General features: G+C 37.6%; 1 long non-coding RNA gene across 1 annotated transcript; it reads right to left on the bottom strand.

Annotated features, from left to right (window-relative positions):
• Positions 1-1,616: 1,616 nt before the first annotated feature.
• Positions 1,617-3,123, bottom strand: LOC137234278 (uncharacterized). Its single transcript, XR_010947761.1, has 3 exons — positions 2,992-3,123; positions 2,288-2,632; positions 1,617-2,201 (listed from the first exon to the last, which is right to left on the bottom strand). It is a non-coding gene; the product is annotated as an uncharacterized lncRNA (long non-coding RNA).
• Positions 3,124-5,340: the final 2,217 nt, after the last annotated feature.

The raw sequence follows: 5,340 nt of genomic DNA, 5'->3' as shown, positions 1-5,340 counted from the left end.
AAACGGTAGCGGTTATGAACAGATATAAGTGAATATTTCTTGCCATTGAATTATACATATTTCTTAAATATAGAAATTCCGAACGTAATATATGTATAGTCGATGGCCAGTAAGGCTGGACTAAGAGGCCGAGGTCTCCGTTTCAGAATGGCACCATTTTTGTTATTCTTTGTTTTTTGTTCCGGATGGAGAAGCCGAGGTCTCCGTTCAAGATTTTTTTTAAATTTTTTTTTTTTGGTTGGACGAAGAGGCCGAGGTCTCCGTTCCAACGTCTAACTTGTCGTATCGCTCTCAAGGCAACTGTGGCATTTTATGGATGTACCGGGGCGAGCAGCCGTGAGGTTGGTTGGGTGAAACGGAGGTGTTTTATTACAAACGTATGTTCAAATAGATGAATAAAGCGAGTTTAAAGCGACGCGTAGAGGCCGACGAAGGTATGGATTTAATTTTGTGCGACAGCTCATGACGAATAGCGCAAATCGTAATTAAAATTCGAAGGTGTACCAACTGCCGGTGCTTGCATGCAGATTGGCAATGCATTCTCCACGGCGCGTTCTATCTGCACGTACCATTCTGAGATTGCATGCAACCCTGTCGTGTATTTATTGGTTAGCTGACAGCTAGTATGGTGAGTTTGTGGCGTGCGAATATATATATATATACATATATGTATTTGCCCTTGAAAAAAACTAGGTCACTGGGGCAGTAGCACACTAAGCCAGTAGAAAAGTTGACTTTTTCCAATTTTGGGACTTTGTCGTGTCGGGATTCTTTACTTTCGGGACTCGGATTGTTTTTGTACCGAGCCCTTATAATGACTATTTGGGATATTTGATGTTGAAAAACAACAAATCCTGCCCCCAGCCAGAAAACAGTACCCAAAAAAAACGGAAAGGGTAAAAAAAACACAAAAAAAAATTTCTTTGTTAAAAAAAAAAATTTGAAATTTTTTGCAAGGAGAGGTTTTTTTGTTTTGTTTGCCCCTTTTTTTGAGTTCCTTTGTTGTGTATGACTGGTTGGTACTGCATGAGACGCCCACATGAGTAAAAATAGAAAGACGCGTCAGTCCCGACTGTGATGTTTTGTGATTAAACCTTGTGTTGTCTTTCTATACTCTTATACAGACGCAAACAAAAACGCACCATTGGGTGGTCGAGTTCGCTGACATGGCAACTCTGCCGTTTCTCGTTTTCTTGTATGTATCATACATACATACCTACGTTGGTTGAACATTCCAGTATAGAGAATGAAGCAGAACAAAAATGAATCGAAAGATTTATTTTACCGTTTTTGCTTCAATTCGTGTGAAATGTACGCGTTGCTGGACAAAAGGGTAAGTAGTAAAACATTTTTGCAATAATTTTATTACAATAAATATTTTTATGTTATCTCAGATTTTTAATGCATTTTTCGTTTATTTTCAGGTGGCTGGTGATGGATGCAGGCGGTTGGCGTGATCCAGGGAATTATTGGTTTAGTGTTTCGTTCCCTTTTTTTTCTAGGTTACCGGCATCGCAAAAGGGGTGCTCCAACGGCGGCGTCGGCCGCGCCGTCAATTGTCACACCTTTGCGATGCCCATTGAAGAAATTTATTAATGGATTTTTTCTTTGCAGGTTTTTACATATTTTGCGGCTACACAGTGGGCGCCAATATCATCTGGTTATATGAGCCGCTCATCCTGGGGACTAGAACTTAGATACACAAGTGGGCGAAACATTTAAGGTGCCATCGGCTAAGGCAAAGGTTATCATAGATGGTTGGGCGGGAATAGATTCGCCCAAGATGGCGGGGATGGTGGGAGTATGCTTGTCATATTGAAGGGGGCACGATGAGCGCCTGTGCAGCGTTGGGCAAATAGAGTTCGGCAAATAAAGGCCCTCAAACTGTGATTATAAATTTGATAGTTGGCTGTCATGCGAAACGTGATCGTGCCGCTGGCTATTGTCCTATAAATGATATTGTTTAGGCCGACAGCCCAAACTCCAAACATAAAAGGTCGCCCTTGCATTTTTCTTATATTGGTTAACAGTGCCAGTCAAATTGTTTATGTTAACCATACAAACGAACATCGCTGGAATAAATAAACAGTTTGACTGGCAAGCGGTATTGACCTGTTATGTTCTTTTACTTCACTTGTTTTCACACATCAAGGAGAAAGGACGTATCCCGCCGCAGTTTCCAGCTTCAACCAAAAGGTAACCTAAAAATAGATATATAATTAATTTTTGTGCACAATCTTTATTTCGAATAAAGATATTATATTTAATTAAAATTCTAATACCCAACTTTTTCTTCTTTTCTACATTAAATCTTGACCGGCACCATCCCTGAGCTGTGGCCCGGCCAAGACATTGGTCCTTAAATCGTTTTTTCATCCAGCGACCATTTTGCGAACCACATCAATTCCACTGTTTATATATTATTAAAGAAGCGGATTTTGCGAACCAACCACAGTGTTTAAATATTATATTGAGCGACCATCATAAGCGACCATTTTGCGAAACAACAACACACAGTGTTTTAAATATTTAATTGCATGTCAATAGCAGCAGCAATACCAACTTAAACAACACAGGAACTAACAATCCATTTGTTTATATATTATTGGATCCACTGCATCAAAAAGGACATCTACAAATATAAAAAGGTACGTGGTATATTTCAGTGGTACACATTCAAATAAGATTAGTGAAAAGTGCGCGAGTGATATTGTGAAAAAATTAAATACAAAGTTTGTTCTACAAATAGCCCATTTGTCCATCAAGTATTGCTTGCCGCCGACGGTAAATAATATTTGACACGGCTTAAGGGTCTTCGCTGTTGCTTTATTGCACACAATTATTTGTACAAACAGTGTTTGGGATTAATTTAATAGAAAAGTGCAAGTAATTTTTCAAAAATAAATTAATTCAATATACATTTATATGACTTGCACTGCTCTGTTATTAACAGCCCACAACAACAACACTGCACTGTGTAATTAACCTCACTTTTGGGTTTGGTTCATCACAGTTGAATTTAAGGAAAATTGGTTTCACAAAAATCACTCAGCTTCTACATTCAATTCACATTTTAAAACAAAACAATTGAATTTGAGCATTTATTTAGTTGACGGAACATTTTTCCTCCAACTCTTGCTCAGTTTTTCACTTGCGTTTGCTTTGAATCAATACTGTGCTACATACATATATACACGCACACGTACATAAATATAGTTGGTTGGCGAGCAATTACTTTGGTTCTAACACGTATATTTATACGTATATATATATTTATTTCATACAGTCCACTGGTTTTATCACTCTTAAAATTATTAAATTTGAGTTTACTTGTTTCAAAATAAATATTTACGTTTGTAATTTTTACACAAAATTTGTCAGAAATTAATTTAATTTGTTGGGTTGATTTTGTTGGTGGAAAGCGTTTTCTAATTTTTATATTAGCAAATTGGGTAATTCCACAGACTCTGTCTCTGTGTACGTAATTTTTTTTTTTTGAAAAATCAATTGCTTCGATTTTTTTAAATTTTCAATATGGAAGCATATAACCGCTTAGTCGACACAATTATTGAGTTCGACATCGAATTTTTAAGCATAGCCACTAGCGAACACTCCAAAAATTCGCTGAAAATTCAGCAGCAGGAGTTGAAATCGATGTGGGAAAAAGCTAAAGAAGCCTTTGATGCGTTACTACAATCAGAAAATATATCTGAGAAGAATGTTACGGCAATTAGAAAAAAAAATAAGTCGTGCTATACTGTTTTTGTGCGGTGTATGACAAGAATAAATGACCTGGCAGAAAAACTTGAAAAGGCAGAGAAGGAAAACGATGCTGCCTTCACGCCACGCAACTTGCACTTAGCACCTTGTGATACCGATATATTCAAAGGTGATTATTTGTCATGGCCAACTTTTCGTGACATGTTCACGGCCATTTATATTCTAAATAAAAGCCTGTCGCCAGTACAAAAATTATATTATCTCATACAAAAAACCCAAGGTGAAGCCAGAGAAATCGTTAAGAAATGCGAATTGACGAATGATAGTTTTGATATAGCTTGGAAAATTTGTGCGACAGGTATGAAAACAAGAGAATATTAGTCAACACCCAATTAAAGATTCTTTTCAACCTTCAATCAGTCGAAACTGAATGCGGTAATTCAATAAAAAGATTACAAAGGGACATAAATAATTGCATATCCTCGTTAGTAAGTCATCATATTGACATATCTAATTGGGATTCAATTATTACATACTTATGTTCAACTAAGCTTCCTGACGTGACCCTTTCGCTATGGGAACAGTCCGTAGAAAACAAGACAGAAACTTCCAAGTGGGCGGATATGGACCGATTTCTGACAAATCGTTTTCAAACGTTAGAATCAGTCTCAGGTTTAAGAGGTAAAAAGAGTACAAAACCTCAAAGAGTACAAAACTCAAAGCAGGCCTCTGAACATCCCCCAAAGAAGCTTGGCGCTTTCCAAGCAAGTATAGCTAAAGGCACTTGTAAAATGTGTCAAAGCAATGATCACAAAATTTATGCGTGTTCAAAGTTCAAAAATTTGAACACCAATGAAAGACTTGCTTTCATAAAAAGAAATCACTTCTGCCTAAACTGTCTGTCATCGGGGCATTCAGTGTCAAAATGCACAAGTGCGTACAATTGCAGCAACTGCCATTTAAGACATAATACCCTTCTGCATTTACAGACAAGTAAGGCAAAACTTACACAGGTAAATAATTCTGCAGATTCATCAGATGAGCAACCGTGCACTTCAAAGCAAGCTCAATCTCAAAATGAATCTGCAAAACAAAAAAAGCAGCAAAATAAAACTACTGTAAAATCTAATTTTATTAATACCAGTAAAGGGGTTTTACTAGGCACAGCTCGCGTCACCATTCATTATAATGGTACAGATTTTTCGGCCAGAGCTCTCATAGATTCGGGATCTGAATGCTCTTTTATCACTGAAAGACTCAGACGAAGATTCAACCTGCCAACTCGAAAGATGCATGCTCAAGTCTCGGGCATCAATAATTCAGTTTCTGCGCAGGTAAAAGAGGCATGCGCCATTCAGTTGCGGTCCCCAGTTGACCCACTAATTTCTATTGACGCATTAGTTCTAGTTCTACCCCATTTGACAGGTAATTTGCCAACATGCGATGTTAGTGCATTAACACAACAAGCATTCCCTGATCTCGTGCTTGCGGATAAACGTTTCTTCGTGAATGAGCCAGTTGATCTTGTTCTGGGCGGGGATATTTATCCGCAAATCATATAAGACGGTATCAAAAAAAATATTCTTAGCACTCTTTTAGCTCAAGAAACTGTCTTTGGTT

Source organism: Eurosta solidaginis, chromosome X, assembly GCF_040869045.1.
Source record: "Eurosta solidaginis isolate ZX-2024a chromosome X, ASM4086904v1, whole genome shotgun sequence".
Classification (NCBI taxonomy): Eukaryota; Metazoa; Arthropoda; class Insecta; order Diptera; family Tephritidae; genus Eurosta; species Eurosta solidaginis.
The sequence above is the reverse complement of the archived record's forward strand: the minus strand, read 5'-3'. Positions and strand labels throughout refer to the sequence as shown.